Raw genomic sequence first — 22,672 nt, 5'->3', positions numbered from 1 at the left:
TACACGTGTTGACACCGCTGCTGTACTTTATACTGGTAATGGAAAATAAGTGTCCTCAAACTACGATTCTTCAGTGGAACTTCAATGGGCTTTGCTCTAAGCTAGGAGATCTGAGAAAGTTTGTGCATCGTCATCCCTTTCCGGTGGTAGCGTTGAACGAACCACGAGTGCCTGGCACTTGCGTATCTCGAACTATGTTATTCATCAGTCTCAACGCCCCGGGGGCAGCGGCCGCGCAATGCTTTGCATACGGAGGAATATTGCGCATAACCTCATCGAAACCACGGATGATCAGTTTGAGTACGTCGTGTGCTCTCTTCTTCTGGGATCCCGGAAGATAACTGTGGTAAGCAGCTACGCTACGCCCTGTGTTGCAATCACTGAGCAACAATTCCTGGACTTGTTTGCATCGCTAGCAGAACCGTAGATTGTCTGCGGAGATTTCAATGCGCATAGGAAGCGAGCATACCAACGGACGCGGAAGGTTGTTAGAAAAGATAGTAGAAGATGTACCGTGTACCGTAGTAGAAGAATCACCGCGCTCAATGATGGATCTCCGACATTCTTTCCTGGGCCGACACATAGCAGCTGTTTGGACATTTCATAATGCTCGCGCAGTTTTCCTCGTCCAATGTCCTGGATGGTGAGCTACGATGCTATGGGAAGTGACCATGTCCCTGTGCAAATCTCTCTCCCTCAGGGACAAATGCTAACGCGCAAGGGTAAAGTTACTGATTGGTGTCAGTTCAAAAATGGGATGGAGGAAAAGGTGCACAGTGTCACCTCATTTGACGAGCTCAGCACTCCAATAGCCAAATGCAAAGACCATGTCACGAAGTCAATCACTGCACCTTCGCGAAATAATGCTGTGGACATTGAATTCGAGAGACTTCGCTCCATCCGTCGGCGAGCAGAAAGAATGTTCCGCAGAACAGGGGAGTACGTCCACTACAAAGAAGCCTGCAGACTTCGTGGGATCATCCGACGTCATCTGGCGCGGCTAGCTCGTCAGTCGTGGAGGAGCTTATGTGCGTCACTAACTCCCTCCACACCGGCTACACGGATTTGGCAGATTTTCCAAGAGTCTGTGCATCGCTGTTACTCAAGTGAATCATTTTCAGGCTCTCGCACTGCACAGCGGATTGCACGAACGATCACTAGCGGATCAGTTCTGTCAGTTAGCTCTCAGCCCATCTGCCGCATCGTCTAGCAATGTCAGCGTCGAGTCAGTGGTCAAGGCACGTCAAGAGTTAAGTGCTGCAATTCATGGAAGCAGCAATGGTCCAGTGGACACAGCTTTACGCTATGGGAGTTGGAAGCAGGAATTCGTTGGTGTAGGAAACGCTCTGCACCGGATCCGGATGGGATTACCTACAAAGCGATTGCCAGCTTTGGCTCTCTGGCGTTGAACTTGATGTTAGAATTGATCAACAAGAGCTGGGGGAAGGTGTCCTCCCCGAATCCTGGAAGACGTCGCAGATCATGTCGTGAAACCAGGCAAGTCTCCACGAGAGCTGGGTTCCTTCCGCCCGGTCAGTCTGACGAGCTGCCTGTGCAAGATAATGGAGCGTTTAATTCTCAACAAAGTCGAATGGTACCTGGAGTCAAACAGGTTCCTTCAGGACTGCATGGCAGGGTTCCGGAAGTCCCGCTGAGCAATGGACTGCATACTCGACCTAGTTACAAGTATTGAAGAAGAACAGGCTAACGGACGCCTAACGGTCGCCGTTTTCCTTGATATTAAGAGTGCCTATGACAGTGTCATACACGTGCATGTGCTACACTCGTTGTATAAGCTGGGTTTAACTGGTCGTTCATTTCGTTGGATTGCGGCATATCTGCAGGATCGCAAGGTGTTCATGCGCACAGGCAACAGTGACAGCCACTATCATGCACAGGAAACGGGAGTGCCTCAAGGTGATGTCCTCAGCCCGTTGCTCTGCAATGTAGTACTCTCGTTCACGCCACAGTTGCTGCCACAGGGAGTAAAAATCAGTTTCTATGCGGATGATACCTGCCTTTGGACTTCAGGGAAGCAATGGCCGGCACTGCAGACCCGGCTGCAGGGCTCCCTTGACCTGGTGATGAGGTTTCTCACAGAGCGGGGGATGAACGTCTCTCCGGTAAAGACAGTCTTCCTCCCGTTCACGCGGAAACGTTGCCGACGTTACAGCTGGAGGTAAATGGACATGCTATGTCACAAGTTACGCATCACCGGTTCCTTGGAGTCACCGTGGATCGTTCGCTCTCATGGAGACCTCAAGTCCTAAGCCTCAAGACCAAGTTGCATGCTCGTACCAATATCCTACGGGTTTTGGCAGGTTGTCGATGGGGATCATCATGTACATCAATGCTTACCTTACACACTGCATTGGTACGGTCTCCCCTCACGTTCCACCTCCCAGTTCTTCATGATTTAGCGCCGTCGTCGGGAATGATTCTAGAGCGTGCGTTGGCAAAGAGCATCAAGATCTGGCTTGGAGATCCCAGAGCAGCGCCCAGAGCTGTTGTAGCCGAGGCGAGACAGCCCCCCCCCCCCCTTCCTATGCTACGGATGGAAGAATCGCTTCGCCATTACGTTCGACTAACATCGAGATTTCGCCGGCACCCACTCCCAAGAGCTAGCTATTTCGACACGAAGTTTTTCGAGGTTCCATCAAGCTATTATGCCGTGCCGCACTTATGTCTCCCGGCATAAGCCTTTGCCATTGCACTCCAGCCCTCCCTGGACTTTGCTACAGCCTAGGGTGTTCGCGAAAGTACCGGGTCTTACGGGAAGAAAGTTCGTGCCGTCAAGTGTGGTGAGTCGGCAAACTCTTCAGGTAATGCAGAGTCAAAGGGACAAAGTGTGCATTTTCACGGATGCGTCTACAAATGAGTCAGGATCCACGTGTGCATAATTCGTCCCTGAGCTCTGCATTGAGGGCTGCGCACGATTGTCTCATCGCACGTCGTCCACGGCCGCAGAGCTCCATGGGATGATACCTCTCCTCTGCCTTGAATCGCACTTCCCCCCCTAATTGTACAGCAGTGCATGGAGCAGCACCATGACAAATGATTCTAACATCTATGAATCTGTCACTCGAAAGCCTACAGGAAAGAGTGCCTGAATGTTGTTACAATGCAAGACACGGCTCTCACTTACAATTGGAAAGATTAAAGCTTCCTTCCTTCACATAGTCACCAGGAGAACATGTGCATCTCATGCATACTACTTTCACTGCATGACCGGAACCAAATTCCTCCACCTGCTTGTTTATTTTGTTTCATGTATGCAGGTCGTCAATAGAAATATATAGAAATATGCGGCTGGTATTAACTTAGGTTTATGACATGCCATGACATCTCCAACATAACTACCCCTGCTTAAACACACGAAGAACATGTCAGTGTATCAACAGAAGCCAATATCTTCAGGAATCTTGTGGTTGTGTTTGTGGAATTCTTCTTTTCTTCTAAACCTCGCACTACCCCTTTTTTAGAGTCCCCCTCCCCCTCCCGCCTTTTGTTTGGGTGCTGTTATCTTGCAAATCATCCGCCCCCTATACTTCATGTATTCATTTCCAGAAGACATCGCATGTTCATCACTACTTATTGAAGATAGGTAGTCAGCCATGTAAAGGCGTCTGTTATTTTGCTGCACATTATACAGTGTCCCACACTTCTGTTCCCAGACTTTGTCCTTGGTGGTGCAGTACACCGTGCTCACTACAATAATATACTGTCCAGTTGTGCAAATTTGTGCTGACACAGCTAGATGAATATGTCGGCTTCTGCAAAGTGACAACTGCCAAAGTGTCTCAAACGACAACTGAAAATGTGGAAAAAAGATATATACAATCATGTATACCCTAAAAAATAACAGCAGCACACTGTAGCTAAGATGCACCTGATTTCAAGTTGCACCCTTCTCTTTATATATGCTCATTTGCATTGCATCCATTTGTCCATTGCAGACTTCCACTCACTGTCCGTACAGTATACATCAGTATATACACAGTATACCCTACACAGTATAGTATATCAATAAGAAAAGCAAGCAGACAATCATCAGTGCTGCTGCTTGCTGTGGCACCGAGAATTCATGCCAGAATGAGCACCTCTAGGTGTACTTTGCTTTGGCATTCCACTGTGTTGTTTCCCAAGAAATAGCACAATCGCTCAGTACAAAGCTGTACAGCATTCCCAGCTTTTGTGGACAGGACGCCTTGCGCCCTCTCGTGACCATTCAGTGAAACTTGCCGCCAAGACAATAGAAAAGTGCTGTAGCAGCTGTTCTATCCAAGGTATCGAAATATTCCCGAGAATGCTCGTTCACACATCTATTCTAAGCTTATACAAACGAAAAATATCGTTATACATGAAATACCTTTGGTTCCCCAGACATACCGCTTTTCGGACCGTGAATACATGGGAGGTATGGGGATTTTCACGCAGGAAACGATTTCATCGCTTAATATCTCTGGTAATGTATGATGCACTGTAATATTCCCGTGTATATGCGTTGTAGGGTACCTTTAGATGCAACATTTAGAAGAAGTGCCAGAGTCGCTCAATCGTCTGCGGTTCCCTTGTACGGCAAACTTGGCCCAGATGCCAAACTTCGGAAACAGTCAGAGTGGCTTCTCCGCATTGCAGCGGTGTGTAGCAGGGAAGTTACCTTTACGCCTCAGTTGAATTTTTCTCTTCTTATTTAGATTTAGTAACTGCTTTTGACCTCATTTCTTGAGTTAGATATAATTTTGAGAGCATGGTTGGTACATTATGCGCCCGCGGGCGGAACACGAATTTTGAAGCGTTATTTCGTGTCATATAAATTATTAAGATATTGCTGTTCGATGAATTCGTTTGTGTTAACGTATTTGAGAAAATTTTAGCAGTGTACTTTTTTGCCGTTCGGTTTGCCGTTCGGTTTTAGAACATCTCACAACAGAACAGTGCATGTTCGCGTAATTATATTGCACACGCTGATAATAACTTCCAAAAGCATTCCCAGAAGTGCGCGACACGGCTTGTTAAAGTTGGCTTTACCGGCGTACTCGCTGCCCTATATTGAAGCAATGCATCCCATCTGGTTTTGTTAGAATATCCGTTGAGCCCGAGCTTTAGAAAGAAATGCCCACACATGGGTGTTGTTGTGAGAGGCCCTTCGATGGCGTACAAGTGGAATGGAAGCGCAAGAACGTCACAGTTTTGTTCCTGGAGGACTTATTTTCGCCGTGTTGGCTTCGTGGCAGAATGCATTGGTGTGCTATTTTTCTCGTACTTGGCCAAAACAATGGGTTCTGCAGAAAATGCCCACGTCAGACATGAAAGCTGCAAGTTGTCTCTCACACTTTGCAACTTCGTGCGCAACTGTGGACCGCTCCAATGTTGTTCCCACGACAAAAGAAGCGTCGACAAGCTCAGTGTGGCCTGCGAAGCGTCTCTATCTTCATTCCTGAAGGTGGCAGCAACGGGCGGTGTTGGCCCATTTGTGACGATTTTGGTTTCGGGGGCCGTGGTTCGATCTGCGGCCGGCTTAGTGTTTTTTTAATTATTATTATTATTATTATTATATTCATGTATTTTCTATATTTTTTTTTAAAGGGAGTTATGAGAGTAACGGCAGGGCGAGAGCGTCAGAGTTTGGGCGTAATAATGCCGTACTGGCTCTATGTCATACTGCATGCTGTTCGGTTTGATTTAGTTGCGGTAATGCTCTGAGATCGCCTGTGCACTTAATAGGTGAATAGTAGATGACTATCCATTGCACTCCGACTTACTTCACCGTTACAGGAATCTCCGTTTTGCACAGTGCCGCGCGTGTTTGTTGTTATGTAGGTGATTGTCAATCGTATAACATGAATTTCGAACTTGTGGTTTAAACGTCCTTTGTTCTGTGTGAACGCGCAACTCATCAAAGTTTCATTCGAGATCGATGTGACGACGGAACCAATTATGCGGGTCCACTTTGACGCGCTCTAGTGGTAAAGGGAATTAAGATGAACAAACTACAACGCGTGTTTCTTGCAGTGTAAATACATGTCAATAATTTAGCATAAATTTCCGACATGTGGCTTAAACTTGCTTTATTCCCCAACTCGCCAAAACATTCGTTATCAGCATTGTGCAAGGCCGTAATGTCCTTACGGGTTAACTCGTTCTAGGTACTAAAATAATCAATATGTTAAAAATACACGCGTGCTTATTGTCATATATACAGGATACGTGACGTAAGACCGACTAAATTTTATTAAATGCGCGATTGACTGTCCTTTTTTTTTTTTTTTTTGCCAAAGTCGTTGAATATATCTATTCCCGACGGGATCTATACTCAATGGTGGCGGTGTATCAGTAAATAGCGCAGCCGTTAATTAATTTTCCTAATTAATCTTTGCAATTAATGAAAATACGTCGACTGCGTAATTGCAAAGATGTAGGGTAGAACCCTGGAGGGTCTACCCACAAGAACCGACATGACAGCGCCTTTTTGTGCTCTATTAAAAAATGTGCGAAAATACAAAATAATTGAGCACTGTGCGGGTTTTGCGGCCAATTTCTCCTCTCCCTGTCTCAGTGTCACCCCTTTTCAACTGACATCAGGTTATGTCTGAAATCATGGAACAGCCCGGTTTGTCCCCAGAAGTAAGCGTGAGGGGAATTAGTGATGCCGTTTCGCAGTCTACGTTATCATAAAACATGCCGTCTTTGATCTTCTTTCCGTCATTATCTCGTTTGATCTGCTCAACACCTTCCAAGGCAGTTCGCGATTTCATGTGACAACTATCACACAATAAAACTACCAATGTATTACCTCGGGGATGAGAAGAATAAAATCACAGATTCTGCTGCTTGATAAGTGTGTACGTTTTACTAGAAACGAAAAATGACGATATCGACCAGGACGCTAGGAAGCGGGGGTGCCCCATGTTTTGAGGAACAGCGTGATGTCAGTGGTGTCAAAGGTTGACAGTGAGAGAACGACAGGAAAAAGAGGCTGCCGAACTCGTCCAACGCTCGACGATAAGGCAGTTTCGCATATTCTTTAAAGGCACAAAAAGTACTACTGTTTCCATTCTTGTTGACTAGACTTCTCAGGGTTGTGTTCTACAAATCTGGAATTGCGCGTTCATCTTGTTTTCAGGAATTGTGAAGATTCATTATAAAAGTAGCTTTTTTTTTCTTTCTTTTTACACGGCGAAAGAAGTAACGGCTGCTGAGTGTGCGTTCGAAAGCGGTTGCGTCTTGGTCTCTCACGATGACAACATTCTGGGCTGCTGGTTCAGTGATGCAGATGTCTGTTCTAGCTTTCATGTTCCCTGGTTCGATGTGAGGGTCATGCCTTTCTTCTTTCTTATGAAGAGAGTTTTAAGATTACGGCAAGGCAAAAGCATCACAATTTTCATCCTGGATAGCCTATTATTAGGCACTACGACAAAAAATGACTAGTATGACTACAGCAAGGCGCGTGGGGTCAAAATTCTTGTTTCTCTTTTTAGATTTTATTTGTTCATCCTTAACAATGTGCTCTCGTCCTCACTGACAAGGCTTCCCATGGATTTTAATCAACCTGTCATGTCAAGTCATGCACGTCCCACGGAGACTGCTGATTAAGCATTACAGTGCCTCCGACGGGTGAGGAAACTTGTACTTGCATCCGCGTTTTTCTTTACCGCTTCTCACATATTATACAGTGTCTTCATATGGGACTGCGATAACTGTCGTTGCTTGCTAGTTGAAGTCTCTTATTTCAGGTTATCAATAGCAAGCGCATAAAAGCAGTTTTAGCAGACCCTTTATAAGGTTATCATGCTTGTCGGTGCCAATTTGCAGTTATGTAAGACTCATAATCTTATCCACTGGCAAGCCACGATATGAACGGTTTGCTAAAATGTTCTACCATGTTCATCCCATTCCACAATAAAGCGATTTAGACGCCCGCAAAAATTCCAGGAGAATGGCGATTATCTGCGGGAAACATCACGAAAGAGTGAACGAGAAGAAAGCTCGAAGCAGATCGCAAAGTTGGAAAGGCCTCCATAGGTGACGTAAGCGCGCAGGCCCGACGCTATCTCGTAGGTTGGTTTACCAATCACTTTTTGGCTGCCACCTATAGATGTTCTGAAAATAAGCACTCTTCCGCTTGTTTTTTTGTCTATTTTCACCTTTTTAGGGTAGGGTGTTGGTAATGTGAGAGATGAGAGAGTTGGTGAGTGTTGGTAACCGATAAACCTTCTTGATGGTGACAGGAAGAGACTGTAACACACAAAATTTGGAATTAAGCATTGATATGTCCTCATGATAAGACCAAGAACAAACTGAAGTGCATGATACAGTGATAACAGAGTAACAAGGTACAAGTAACAAAGTGAAGTGCAGTTGCTGAATTCGTCTTCGTAGCCCAGAGAGTATAATTTTTTTCCCTATCATAATGGTAGTATAATTTCTGAGGTTTCCTCCGACGCTGTCACACATACACCGGCACAGTGCCCTTAGAAGTCGCCCCAGGACGCACATTTCTCATCGTCGACGGAATCCACATTTCCCAGAGAGAGAACGAAAATGGATATTGACCAGCCAGCCTTGCGAGTGCCGGTCATCCCGTTCCACACGCTACGAGTATAGCAGCCCATAATTATGAGCTGCAGTACAGGAAAGAAAGGCTTGGCAAAAGTTATCAGAGCTGATTATTACGGTTTCATTCTGCGTTACGTTAGGCAATTGCTGCTGATAGCCACGCTCCGCGCGCGGTATCTTATGTTCCCTTTCTCGTCTGCCCACGCCTCTTTCCGTCTTCCTTCTTCCTCACCTCATACTTTTCTTTCAGGTTGGCTTTCCTACGTGTTCTTCTGCAATCAGGCAGAACCTGCATCAAAGCAGGTGTCCCTGAATTCTGGTCATGTTTATAACTGCATAACGCAGTGCACAAATGCATGGGCCACATGCACAAATTTTTAAGAGCTTTACCATGTGGTATTTGGGGATGTCTGCAATACAGGAAAGCGTGGAAAACTGGGAACAGTCAGAGAACTGTAGCATAACTGGAAAGATAAAAAAAAAGAAGCCATACAGCTGAGCTACTGAAGTAATCATTCATTAAATTAATTTGCGCAATTGTGAAGTGGCAATTCTCTTTCTCATGGCAGCCTTGCCAAAGAAGAAGCAGAGGTCGGAGTTGGACGGACTAAAAATAATACGGAGAGGAGGCCACAAGCAGAGGTCACGTGGGCCTCTCATGCCATTTCACCGTTAAAGTTGTGCCAGAGTGAAGTGATACTGCAACTGCATCACCATGGAAATTCCTTCCGAACAAGAAGCCTAAATTAAAAGCCTGAATAAGGAGTGATTTCACAAAGCGTAGCGCACGATGTGCTGTTGGCAGCCGGCGCATTATAGCTTGACATAAGCCTGTGGGGAGTTTTTAGACATTGGCGATAGTGATGGTTTGGCATGTAATGGTATGATGATAATGGAAGTGAAATTGATTACAATGCCAATATGAGCTCAAAAGAGAATCTTATAAAGAATGAACACGGAAAAATAGACACGTCCCTGACCAGGTGCGTAAAAGTGTTTGCTCAATAGCATATCACTTTGAACAAATAGAACACATTCAATTAAACACAATTGTGGCACAAGCAGTGGCCAGCGCTGTGCGCGCGTCTGCAGAATGCTCTCGACATAGTTGCTGACTTTCTGAGTGAGAGGGGAATGGACATCTTGCACGAAAAGACGGTGTGGTTACCTTTCACAAGAAAACGTCTTAAGGACTTTCATCTTCAAGTCAACGGGCAACGTCTGCGAAGAGTCACTCATCATCGCTTTTTCGGGATCGTCGTTGACAGATCGCTGTCGTGGTCTGCAGAAGTACAGCACATCAAGGAGCAGACTGACTCTATTGTTAATGTAATGCGATACATCAGCGGCACCCGGTGGGGAGCGTCGTCGAAGCGTGAGGCCAGGGAACCACCGCTGGCAGCCCTTCGGACGCAAGAGTCGCTTCGGCGATTCGCCCGTTGGTCTACGCGGCATAATCGCCACTACCTAGTTCAGGCTATGCATCAGAGGTGGTGCTCCTCTTACTCACAAGCTCTCCAACCATACCGTGGTACTATACCCCGACATAAGCGGCTCAAGTCACCGCTTCCTGTCTGGAGTATGGCGATCCCGAGGGTGAGGCTGACGGTTCCGAATCTCTCTGTGAAGAAATGTGTACCTATCTGTTTCCAGCGGCAGCTGACTGCCGACTTAACACATAACATCCAAGACCGAGTGGTAGTATACACAGATGCCTCCACTACAAAGACTGGATCGACGAGTGCCTTCGTCATACGTGCCTGTGGTGTTGAAAGTAGAGTGCGTTTGTCCCATGCGACATCGTCGACAGCAGCTGAACTGTACGCTCTGCTCATGGCTATGGAATATATAGCGTCGGCTCATTCACGGACCAAGTGGGTTATTATCTCGGATTCCCAGGCTGCTCTGCAGTCCCTTGTTTCTGCAGGAACTACCAGTGCCTGCAACCCTGTAGTTGCTGATGTTGTAAAACTACACGCAGGGGCGGTGGCTGCTGGACACGACATGTTCTTTCAATGGATTCCAGGACACTGCGGCATACCTGGGCATCATGCGGCTGATGCTGCGGCACGCAGAGCAGATCAGAAGCGTGCGTCACGGCTCATATATTTCACAAAGTCTGACGTTAGGGCCATGTTGACTGCTTTGTGTCGCCAACTGGATGAGGCACAGTGGCTCTCTGGCGGGGCTCGCGCCTCGCTGCTTCACCCCGTTGACCCGGAGCTTGTCTCTACTTTCCCGACATCGTTCCCTAGGCCGTTTGCGTCACTTTACCACCGGCTCCGCCTCAACGTGCCCTACAGCCTTCTCACAAGCTTGGAAAGGCGGATTCACCCAACTGTGGCACCTGTGGAACTGTTGAGGACACTGAACATATCTTATTATCCTGTCCACGGTATCAGCAGCACATACAATCTCTACAAGCTTCCTTAGCTCGGCTGGATGGCAGACCATTTGATGTCGTTAAGGTTCTGGGCCCTTGGACACCCGACCATCACTTTCACGCCATGCAGGCGTTTGTGCGATTTTGCGCAGACTCCAAGTTGGTGGACACGGTCTGACTGACAGTGTGTGTGGACAGTGTGTGTGAGTGACTGACTGAGAGTGTTTGTCACCCATTGATTTTATTGTAGATAGCCATTTGTGTTTTCCTAAGTGATCTGGAGTAGCCGGCTCTCGTAATGAGTGCCCATTTCTCCATTTTTTTCTTTTCTTATCAACTCAACAATTCAAATATCTGCATGGACTTGTTTGTAGCTGATGTTGCAGCTGTTGTTGTGTGTATTTGCCTTGGTCCATGTATGTTTGCTCTACCCTGAAACAGCGTTATTGAAACCAGGATAAGACCTCCCTCTTTACGAGGTATTTAGTTCATTTTAACATCAAGGAGAATATCGTTGTATTTTGTTTATGCGGTCTCGATAACCGACAGAGTCTGAATGGCTTGATCTATTCTAATGACATTAAAGTGTGGCCTTTTATTTGTGCAATGATGACGTCTGTGATGTCAAGTGCACCATATCAGATGACAAGTGTGCTCAATATACGACTGTAATGACAAATATATACATTAGGTTGCAATGGCATTCTCTTTATGTTCAGTCCCAGCAAGAGGCAGTCAAAACATAACGATGAATCTTTGTTGGCTGGACAGAACAATCAATTCAGCGCTTTATGATTTGTACAAGAATGGTATATGCAGATATACAAATATAAAAGATCTCACAATTAACCACAGCACCGCAACGACAGAACGACAGGGGGTCACGACACTGGCAACTTCCACGCCCACAAGCTCACACGCAGGGACACCCTCGTGAACATGACAAACACAGGGCTAAACACACACACACGCGCACGCATGCAGACACCCGCACACGCACACGCGCGCGTGCGCCCGCACATATATATCAATACCAGAGTTTGAGGTAACTTGATGCAAGTAACTTAAAAGGTCAGCTCCGGAGGAAACTCACTGTCACAGATTACAACAAAAACTAGCAGGCACAAAGGTTGATGCCTACTGAATGTACTTCCAAAATAGTTTGGCCGAATACCCTGTATTTGCTGCTAAATCTGTTTTTTGGTTTGCCGTTTGATCGTCCGCTTGAATAGCTGACGTCACGCTCAGCTTTCGCTTTGGCTCTTCTTGGCTTGTTTACTGGCTCAAGTTTCATGTTTGTATTTAAGATGTAATGTAAAGTTATTGCGTGCCACAAATTCCATTGTGTCCTTCTATACTAATAAAGTTGACTCCAACAACCGCAGGCCTTCAAAAGGTGCTCGAGTACCTTGACCAGCAAGGGATGACGGTCAGCACGCTCATCACAGATTGGCACAAATAGGTGAAGTCATGAGAAAGACTGATCTATCTGTGAATCATCGTTTTGACACATGGCACATTGCAAGAGGGCCACATTTCCTTTGTAGCACACCGTCATAACACATGTATGCTGTCCAGCCTGTGTACATTGGTTGACAACATATTTCCTATTAGAAGGGGTACAGTTGGGGGCAAGCTATGCTTTTAATTGTTGATCACATTTTGTAGCTTAAATATGTAGATGCTTTTTGCACATTTCCTAGCAATGTTAGCCTTAAAGCTCAGCTACGCCGATTTTCGAGTGTCACAGAATGGAATGGTACTCACACGATGTGTTCATAAGGGAACACTGATTATGTATGCAAAATAGTTATCCCAAACTCCTCGCGGTTTTCCGAAAAAGTGAATTTTTAGTTTCACTGACATCCCGTCTTGTGGCCCGCAAACCCTGTGTCGACGACACATTCGTGGTCTGCCCGCGCTCCGGCTTGGCATGACTTTTGGCTTGGTTTCTTCCGCCAAGCCGGCCAGTTTCTTCTGCCGAGCCGTCTGCTGCGCACATTCACATTGGGGAAGTGATAAACAGTTCGCTATTAGGGAGCCAGTATATTTCTGGACTTCACTAAACCCACGAGGAACGTGAGTTTTGCTTCATTCGACTGCAAAGCATTTGCTAGGGCAGTACAGACTTCCTGGTGTGATTCGTGTTCTGTGCTGCGTGCCGAGAATGTGTGAGCGTTTTGCTCCCGTCTGCAAGAACACTTCAGCATGCAGTTCCAATGTTTCAAACCACAATTTTCCGAAAGGCGAAAGAGAAATCTATTGACTGCAACAATCGGTTACAACTCCGACTGGGTGCCACCTTCGAAAGGAGCGATTTGATCTGTTCATCTGGCTCATACGAATGTTACGGAAGCAATGCGCAACTTGTTTCACAAGAAGCCGAAGATGTCTCGTCCGGGATGCTGTGCCAACCTTATCTGCAGCAGGAGATTGCAGGGGCAGGACTAGGCAGCAGATAAAGGTAAGACGCGTAATATGTTAGACAAGTCAGTCATGCGGTTCCAATTGCATCACGTAGAAGAGAAAAATACGCTATCTGTCGGTTACTGCTTCATCCTTTAGAGATTACGCCCCAGCGGGTGTATTCTCAGTACAGATTTGGAATTGCGTTATTTGTTAAATGATTTCGCAGGCTATCACTGGCACCACCGAAAAGCTTGCACTCCACGTCTCAACTATCACCGTCTGGGTTTCAAGCTGATGGCTGTCACCAGTGCCAACCAGACGCCCCTTCAAAGTTCATCTGTTTTTGTTGACGGAACAGTGACACCTGGTACTGAGACATTTCATTTTCTGATTAATCAAGTGCATTCCATCACTTGTGCTCGACTTCTTGTGTTCGTATACCCTTGCTGTTGCTCGCTAGCTTAGAGCAACCACGCCTGAGGTGGCAGCGCTTTCAGAGTACATTTAAGCAGTGTCATCGTATCATATGCACGGCAGCAAATCTTGTGTATTTTGAGTAAGGTATAAGTTCAATGTTGGCTCAGCTGTTGTATTTTGGTCACAAATAAGGTGTTTTTCCAGAGCGCTCGAGGGCAGTTCAAGCAGTTTCATGTGTGCAACAGCACATACTTTTTCTCAGTTTTGACTAAGGTAAATCGAAATCTTCCAGTTGATGTCTTTTGGTCATAAATTATGTTTTTCGAGACATTCAAACAGCATCATGTGTGCAACAGTGCATACTTTTTCTGAGGTGAAGTAAGGTAAATCTGTCCGCCATGGTGTTCTGGCAGTGCAGCAGAAGCTTGTGTTGCATTCAAGTGGTATCATGTATACAAAAACTTGTTTTATGCCTTTCTGTAGCTGCTGTACTAATATTGTGAGTACAGAGACATTCCTGCAGAACATATCGGAGCATCATGTGTGCTATTGTTCGTATCATCTGCAGCAGTGTATTGATAATGTTAATTATTCAATGACTTCAGCTAACATTTACGTTCTTACTTCCAGGTAAACCTGTCACGCAGATGCCCTACCCCTTGGTATGCATAGTTCAAGATTGTACCGAAACAATCCACCTGGAGCATTATTCTTCAATTGGCAGTGGCATTACTATCACAACACACCACATACTGCATGTGTATGGTGCGCGTACAATGCATCAAACCTATTCTCAGGTACAGGCCAGCTGGTACGCAATTACAACATGAAACAACTGACACAGGGACCGTAAAGTCATGCCTTTTCCTCCGCGCCTCGGGTTTCATGTTATTATCCTCACATGCAGCTCAATTCGCCTGTGCTGTGCAGCATGAGCAAAAGCATATATTGTTCGTGGTCACGTGACACGGAACACAAATACAGTGAAACCTTCGTACGTTGGACACCCGCGGTGCAGCCGAAGCGTCTCCTACTTATAGAGGTGTCCGAGTTACAGAATATGACGGCAACAAAAAATGGAAGAGATCACAGCTGTGAGAAATGTCCCCCTTCTTCAATTTAAGGTCCTTAGTGGTACCTGGTAGTGGTACTTCTACCCACTCTTCACTGATAATTATTACTGATTTTAGTATATTCAATTCCGTTCAGATTCTACTCAATGGCATTACCTCTGGAGCTTTTCGAGCAGCAAGGACTTGTCTCTGAAGCGTCAGCCCACTTCTGATAGCTTTGGTGCAGTGCTCGTTCAAAGGCTCTAGACAAACTGAAGACAAGTGCTCACATAAAGAATTACAATGTAGACTGACAGCACTTATTTTTGGACTCTAAAAACTAAAGCAACAAAATGCTGTGACCAGTATAGGGAAAAAAGGGGCTAAAGTCAAGGCCACTGGCTCATTTTGGGTCTTTTTGGTGCAAAGATGGGCCGATATTGAGGTAATTTGGCCAGGGTTTTGTCCGACTTTGCAGGGAAAACCCTATCCTACTTCCAAGATAGGGAGGTGTCCGACATAGAGAATTTCGTCCCCATGTAGTTTCAATGGGAGCCTGCCCGTGCAATGAAATCGTGGGGAGTTGTCCGAGGTAGGGAGGTGTCAGACTTTGGAGGTTTTACTGTACTATAGAGCATTCTACATCATGTAATCTAACAGTTGTTCACGTTTGGATATTTTAACCATGGAATTTACCCTGCATGCACCATACCATGTCCAAACACGAACAACTGCTAGAGAGCAGCATGTACTGTTTCCGTATAGCACTTATGCCTTGCGTCCTGTGATCGAGAACAGTGATGTCTTTTTTCTGCTACAACCAGTAAACTACAGTAAAGATTTAGAAATACTGTGTCATACCATAGAGCACTATGGGAAATGGCAGTTTGAAAAACTGGAGAAGACTGTCATTAGAATGGGGGACATGTTCTACGGTGAAATTTTTTACAGTGTGTGCTGTACCACGTAATGCACTGCAGGCCTACCACAGTATGGTAACGCTCTGAATACTAATTTGCTCAAAAAAGGAATGTGTGCGTTTCTTGTACTAACTTCCCCTTATGCAAGGTTGTAGAAAAATGTTTTCAGCTAATGAGGAGGGACAGGACATCATTCTGGAGTCTCGTTGACCTACAATGTGTCATGTGTGAAGGTCATTTTGAAGAGTGTAGGTGGTAAAAGACTGTGTTCCCACATTCTTGGCAGTGTTGACTAATAACCATAATGAACTAGAGAGTACATTTGTTGCTTCATATATTTGTGTCATGGCAAAGTATGTAGAGATACATCTGTCTCAACATGCAGGTGCCAAAACTGCTTTTTGTGCCTAAAATATGACAAATAGTTGTTTGTTCAACACCACTAATCATGTGCCGGCCTCCATGACCTGTCTGTGACATTCCAAAGTGATTAACATGTCCCATAGATGTGTGCAATGCTGAAGATGATTGTGTACCTTCTATGGATTCTTGTTTCAAGAAAAGTACTGTGTGATTTGCTAACAGCACCTAGCTGTACCTTCACAATTCTACATAAAAATATGTCAAGTTTCTGGAAGGAAACATCATGAAGGTCCATAGCGAAAAACCCTGAGACGAGGGATAGGAAGGGACATACACAATGTCTCAACATAGCGTGTTTATGTCCCTTCTTGTATCTCCTCTTCAGGTTTCGCCATCATGAACACTATCACCAGCTCGCTTGCTGTTGAACCGTTCTTTCAACGATAAGGGTCACTTTCATGGACTGGATGGCAGCCAACATGCTGTCAATAAAAAGAATAATGGAAGGAGCTAAATATGATCCTTAGGCTGTGTGTGGTCATTGCTTTCTGACAAATGGTGACTTAGAATTTCAGGACAGTGCTTGCAGTGGTAGTATTCTTGTGTTCTCACCCTTGATGCCCATTGTGTGTCATCGGTCACCCGTAATCTGCTAATATGCACATAGCTCAAACAAAGTATATTTGTATTTCTTTGAATACAGTTGGTACAGCACATTGTTTTTTACATGTTCTTTGGAAAATATAAATAAATTCTCTACTCTGCAAGTCTCCTGTCAGCTCTACAGAGCAGCTTCGAATTTCACTAGAAGCCACGTGTGAAGCCTAGACCAAACTAGTGGTGAAGGTCCATATAGGTCATAGATAGATACTATTATTATTATTAGATCATATGTCAGGCTTAGGTCCTGGTTGGTAGCAACGCATTTGAATCTTATTAAAAATTGGTGCAGGAGGCGACCAACATAACTAAATACACCAACTGCCTCTCACAAATTTTGTGGTGTTATACTTTTGAAACAACATTAATATGCCGCAGTGGTCTTTTCTCTTTTGTTCCTTTTAACCTAGAAATATTAGGTCTTCGGCATCACCAGCCTTAGTTGCTGAGCATGGAGTTATTTACGTTGAGCACTGCAGTTTCATATTTGTTTCTCTGGACAAGCAAGCCCGCTTCCCCATTCTGATAAGAGTCTTTCAGCTTTGACAGGGCATTTGTGGACAAGAAAAACATTTGGACTATTGTGTATTTTGCTATGAAGTGCACCGTACCAGGCAGAGGACACCATCCACCATTTCCACTAAGGTTATTAAATTTGTGATAAAGTGCATGTACCTTTTGTCACTGACTAATTTGGTGGCAAAGTTACTTGAGTGGCAGTTGTGCAATTTTAAGCACATGTTTAAAAAAAATAGGATATGGGAAGTGCTGACTTGGTGAACATGTGGAGTACCCAATATAATAATTGGGGGTTTACGTCGCGAGACAACTGAGTGTGGAATACACAGCACAGTGTAATGTTCCTTATTCTGGCAATGTTAGCATGTTCAAGAAGTGGGAAATGTTGCACTACCCTTAATAACATCTGATGGGCCCAGCAAACAGGGTACACATACCCTGATTTGAAGACACTATGCCTAACTCAAAAGCAATATGAGATCGACCCGTACGTATAAATACGTATAAGGGCTCTCGACCTACATGCCGCGATGCGCTCTACGTGATAAACAACACACTACAAAACTACATCCAACAGTTTTTGTGCGGGGCAACTCTAATGAGCACTTTTATATAACCGACGAATGGTTCAACGAATGCAGTTCGAGTGGTCACGATACATTCCTACGTCGTTCATTGCAGTCGCGCTATGATGCTGCACAATATATGTATCTCGTGTAACAAGCCTGGCAATCGCACGATGTGCATGGGCAGAAATACGGCCTTCTTTCTTTGAAGACCAGTCCTCTGCAGGTGTGTGCTCAAACGATCACAAAGTCTCACGTTGTTGCTCAATCGCTCCCATTCCTGCACTTGTAGTAAAAGCAGCAATCGGGTTGACGTGAATGGCAGCTGGACGGTTGAACTGCGAAGTTCTCGAGCACATAATCACAATTTCACGCTGAAAATGATGTTGAGGTGAGTTCGCGGTTGTTGTTTCCATCGTTCAATAGTTCTCGGGATTACCTCGGACGAAACGCTCATCGTAGCCGGCGGCCATAACTGGATTTCCTCGCAAACGGGAGAAGACGCCAGGGAAGTCAGAGAAAGCCTCAGCTTTCATCCAATCAGACGCACGATTCTCTATCTACGTAGATGGAGCAGGTTTATCCCATCTACGTCACAAAAATGGCTGCGCCCATGGCTTGTTTTGGTTTCTTTGATGAATTAATTTTCGTAATAGGAAGACAAAATTGAGAAACGAAGGTGTGTATCGGGGGCAGTTGGATGTGCTCGTTCTGAATATCACAACCGTTTCAACACATCGGGAAATCGGCGTAGCTGACCTTTAACACGTATAATTATAATTTCTGCTTCTCCTTGCTTAGGCCCCAGGAAAAAGGTACATACAGCAGCGCTGGTGAAGCAATATCTGGTGCTATAATAATGGTGTCACAGTATCGTAAACATGCACATGTGTGCGCACATAGACGAGCAATGATAATGGAAACCTGGTTCTAGTAAAATGGCTCACGATACTATGGCATATCATCGATATTTGGATCATAACGTTGCTTCACATATTCATGAACATCAAGGTCTCCATGCAAGATGTGCATTATCAAGACATTGGGAAGCAGCTTTGGCCCCATGAAGGTGATTTACAGTATTTCAAGCGAGCAGTGATTACTAAGCAATTGTCCTGCATTCCTCAATTACAGGAACTGGAACATTTGAAGTGTTGTGGGGGATAGTGGATGTACCTCCCCTTCTGAAAGACATCCCGCCATTGTGTGCACTAAAAGTTGCCGTGCCTCAGTGTCGTTTCTGGGTCATGTATCTAAGACATCACAGCACCACTTCCACACTATCTGTGTGTGTCACATATTCTATCTACACATGAGGAATGTGTGTGAGAAAACTCCTGAAACAGAGAATTGCATTGCTCCTTTACTGCACAAGCCGGTTCTGTCTGTTTTCGGAATTCTAATAAGGCTAATTTTCATGTCAGGGTATGTCCAGGAGCCTACTGGCGCTCTGCTCGATCTCTGTGGACGGTGGCTGTTCATGAGCCCCCAAACAGAAGGATGTGTGTCCTTTCTATGTGTTCCAGCCTCGGAACATCAATTGACTCAGAAGGAAGAGACTACACAAGCTCACCCCAAGAGTTACTGTGAATGAGTCACTACAATGCTGACAACTCTGCAAGGCATTAAATGCAAGTGGACAACAGAAGGGCTTCAGTGAACGTGTACAACCAGTCTCATGCCTAGGATTTTTACTTTTTGGCATCTCATTCACTATTAATCGGTGGCTTGTGTAGAAGCGTAGGGGATGGGGAAACAAACACAAGATTTCCGTGCACACAGTAAATGGTACTCCAGGTTCCTTAGCCGTTTGAACTACATGAAGTGTCAGGGAAAAATTAAAGGGGTCCGGACGCCTTCATAGATGTGGTTTGTTACATCATGGGTGCATCATGCATTGCGCTCCATGATACTGATCAACCTTTTTTTTATGTGTCATACTTTGCGAGATAAAAGCCCTCGAATAGATGTCCGACTAAAGCGCAGATACCAAAGACCTCAGAGCTACAGCCAATTCCACTGATAGCCCTAAGGGCTGTGACATCAGAGCTGCTTGAGTTTCGCTATTCAAGGTGCCAATTTTCTACACACTGTTCCCACCTTGGTTTGTAAAACATACATTGGTACAAAGAAGCTTTTATGTTCATGTGTGATGATGGCGTTGCAACCCCTTTCACTGGTTTGTGGGGAATGACCCCATTTTGCACCTAAGACTCACCACAGAACACATCAACTGCACCTGTATTCTGTCCATCTTGCAGTGTACTTGTTTACCTGTTGCGAGGGATTATGCGGGGCAGTCAGTTAGTTTTATGATCTCTGTGTATTCAATAAAATTATGGTCTATTCAATGTTACGTGTAAAATTATAGTATCTATGGAATGTATGGAGATGTGCATTGGTACAAGAAGTAACTCGGCTCCTGAAACCAGCATGCAGATCCAGATGTAATAATGGTGTAGATGACGTATGCAAGCAACTCATCATCCACGTATTTTTTTTTTTTTTTATGGTTGGTTAATGTGTTGGCGCATGGCTGCATTGGACTAGTAAACCAGCCGAAATAAGGTGCGAAGACATCCCTGATAATTACGCTTGCACGGTGTCCTTGTACTGTGCAGTGTATATTCTTTCGTTTATTTTTTCCTTTCATTCTTTTTGTGCTGCTCTTGAGCTCTCATAAGCCACGTATGCCCTTGTAAGTATCTGTACTAAAGGTGTCATTCACTCCAAATTCTTACGTACGTACCTACAGTGTGTATACGATAACATGGCTTGCCAAATACAACTCGTTCACCTGATTACAATGCCAAGAAGTGTGATTACTGTTCCTGTAACGTCAAACGCCAGGCATTCGAGAGCGAGAAAGTATTGCTCATGCAAGTACATGCAAGCAGCAAGTGATGCAGCAGTGGTGAGCCGTAACAATAAGAGAGTCTTCAATAAGAAGTCTTCAATTAAGCAATGAATTGACTTACTTTATCAACGATACCTACAATGCGAATAAAATATCTGTCGTATGTAGGCGTAGCACACTTCGGTTGACGATACGTGACGTTAATTGTGTTCTTAGCCAGTTTGCCGCTTGCCGGAACGCGACAGCATAATTGCACGAATCCTAACTGCACAAGTGGTATCAACAACGCGTTTTGCATTGGCAGATCATCCCACAAATAAAAAACGATGCAATCAAGAAGCCTACGTCGATCGTGCAGACGCTCCCTGACACCATCGCCTGTCTACATTCCCGGATGCTCCGTAGAGAGGGAGGGATGTCTTGAAGAACAGTGATATCACTTACGTCAGCGGTATAGACCGCATGAGCAGCCGCCGCCATAAAAATGGCGGCCCCCATGTCTGTTTCAAAATGGTTAATTTACGATTATTTAAAATATGGGGCTGTTTTGTGGAAATGAAGGGTGGTCTCAGACACAGTTTGATATGGGCTTCCAAAATATTGTTACAGTTTCAAGAAGTCAGGGTATCTCCGGAGCTGACCTTTAAGCTAAGTTCCAAGTTACTTTTAATTCGCTTTTCACTCACGTCCGCATATTTTCTTGCTCTCTCTGGTCCTTTCATTGCATTTTATGCCATAAAACGTGATATTCAATCAACGACAATATTCTATTCAGGAAGTAAGAACCGGTGCCATTGAAATGAAGGTGAACCATTGTGCGCCCACAGGGAGTAACATGAAATCCAAGCGCGTTGCACTCCTCCGCAGGCAACTCAAGGTCTAACTCAACTGCTGACGCGCACTGCACCTGTGTTGTGCTATTTTTTGTCCGAAGTAACGTGGAAGTAACTCGTTCTTTTTTTAAAGTAATTCCGTAACTGCGAGTTACATTTCTGGCTGAAGAACTTCGTTGTTAACTTAGTTACGTTTGTCACCCGGTAACTAAACTCGTAACGGGTGCTTTTTGACGGGTAACTTCTCGATCTATGATAAATACCACGTCGATTTCGTAAAACCATAACACTATAAAAGATATCCGACGCAGGATAAGGCAATGTTCATTCTGTCATTCCAGCAATGTTATTTCTGTTAAGATACCCGTTGGGAACAGGTATGGGGCCACTACATCCAACGAGCTGTTACATCCATCGTGTCGTTACATCCATCGATGGACGTAATGGCACGATGGATATAACAGCTCGTTGGATGTTATAGCACGGCATGGATGTAACGACGCGTTGGACGCAACAGCATGATGGATGTAACGACACGATGGACGTAACGGCCAAAAAATCTGGGTCGCCATGGGGGCGATGGGAGGTAAGAAGGTCGACGGGAGGAGAAGCCCGGATTAGGAATAGGAGTAAACCGGCGACCTGCCTGTGTTCAAGACGACTACAACCCGCAGGCGGTTGCTGGTTAGTGGCGATATACATTCATCCACAATACATAGTGCATGAACATCCATCAATAATGCGTTTCGGTACCTGGCCAATAGTATTAGTTCCGCAAATCCTCTCTTTCCTCCCTGTCTCGCTGGCATGGGACGCGCGGACGTCTGCAGACAAATTCGATGCGAAAATTGTGGCTTTCGTTTCCACCTCAATCTTTCCCGAACGAACTTGAAACTTGAACCAGTACAAACTAACCGTAGACAGTCTCAAAAAAGAAAAAGAAAAGAAACACACACACCAAATTAAGCTTTTACAAGCATAAGATGGCTCGTCACGACGGGAGCTCTGCTCGAGCGCTAACTTGACCTGCCAGCCTCACGTCCACAGCGTGTGGCTGCAACGTGTGACAGACATTGAAAATAAAATACGTAACTAAATGAATTAAGCATGAACGTGTCTTTAATTATCTTATCT

At 45.1% G+C, this 22,672-nt stretch overlaps 1 protein-coding gene and 1 long non-coding RNA gene across 2 annotated transcripts in view; both read left to right on the top strand.

Moving 5' to 3' along the window:
• Positions 1-7,551: 7,551 nt before the first annotated feature.
• The window catches only part of LOC135391296 (uncharacterized), an 84,560-nt gene continuing 69,439 nt past the window's right edge, over positions 7,552-22,672 (top strand). The window contains exon 1 of the mRNA XM_064621511.1: positions 7,552-7,617. The gene's annotated coding sequence lies outside the window, so the exon portion shown is untranslated. The remainder of the gene's footprint in view (positions 7,618-22,672) is intronic.
• LOC135392786 (uncharacterized) lies at positions 12,976-14,927 on the top strand. The gene is made up of 3 exons (XR_010422222.1): positions 12,976-13,406; positions 13,578-13,718; positions 14,399-14,927. It is a non-coding gene; the product is annotated as an uncharacterized LOC135392786 (long non-coding RNA).

The sequence above is a fragment of the Ornithodoros turicata genome, chromosome 4 (genome assembly GCF_037126465.1).
Source record: "Ornithodoros turicata isolate Travis chromosome 4, ASM3712646v1, whole genome shotgun sequence".
Lineage (NCBI taxonomy): Eukaryota > Metazoa > Arthropoda > Arachnida > Ixodida > Argasidae > Ornithodoros > Ornithodoros turicata.
This window is presented reverse-complemented; position numbering and strand designations above follow the sequence as displayed.